The 740-nt window shown below is 36.6% G+C and overlaps 1 protein-coding gene across 1 annotated transcript in view; it reads right to left on the reverse strand.

Annotated features, from left to right (window-relative positions):
* The window catches only part of LOC103518268 (26S proteasome non-ATPase regulatory subunit 8-like), a 16,434-nt gene extending 15,758 nt beyond the window's left edge, over positions 1-676 (reverse strand). The window contains exon 1 of the mRNA XM_026830126.1: positions 504-676. The gene's annotated coding sequence lies outside the window, so the exon portion shown is untranslated. The remainder of the gene's footprint in view (positions 1-503) is intronic.
* Positions 677-740: the final 64 nt, after the last annotated feature.

Raw genomic sequence — 740 nt, forward strand, 5'->3', positions numbered from 1 at the left:
AGGTTTTGTTACAATGTAGTCGTGGACCCCGCAACATCGAGCTTTCGCTGTGGAGGCATTTCTTAAAAGTGGTGAATTTGTGACTAATGCTCAGATGAAGTTTCGCACCCATTTTCATTTTCCTCCCTCCTCACCCGATCTTAGCTCGTGCGACTTTTTTTTATGGAAATATGTTAAAAACAAGGTGTGTATTTATTGGACAAGGACTCTGGATGAGTCAACAGGTGCTTTTATCAAGAAATTCGTGCTATAGCCCAGGAAATGCTGGAGACAGTATGTCGAATTTTGCATACAGATTGACCGTCGTATGTATGAAATCTAAAGATAAACTTAAGTTTAACTTGAAATGAAAATCTTGCCAAATTTCATGAAATCTAGCCAGTTATCTCAAGAAATGACATGAAATTGGCAACATTGTTCGTCTTAAGTTAAACTTAAGTTTATCTTTAGATTTCATACATACGACGGTTACTTTCCTTATCCTATTACGGGTTCAGACTTACCTTTACCTCGTATGCTTACAGTTTTGAATGTTTAATATTTATTCTGAGGATTTATCAGATAAACAGAGTAACAGAACCAATATCTACAGTTTTGAATCAGATAAATCAGATTACTTTACAGTTTACAGACTTTACTTTGGATTGGAACTGTACACTGTAGAAAGTAGTGATGGGCCGAGTGAATGATTTTACTCGAGTGGACTCGAGTTTGACTTCACTCGAGTCCACTCGATTATT

The sequence above is a fragment of the Diaphorina citri genome, unplaced genomic scaffold, assembly GCF_000475195.1.
Source record: "Diaphorina citri unplaced genomic scaffold, Diaci psyllid genome assembly version 1.1 scaffold2134, whole genome shotgun sequence".
Classification (NCBI taxonomy): domain Eukaryota; kingdom Metazoa; phylum Arthropoda; class Insecta; order Hemiptera; family Psyllidae; genus Diaphorina; species Diaphorina citri.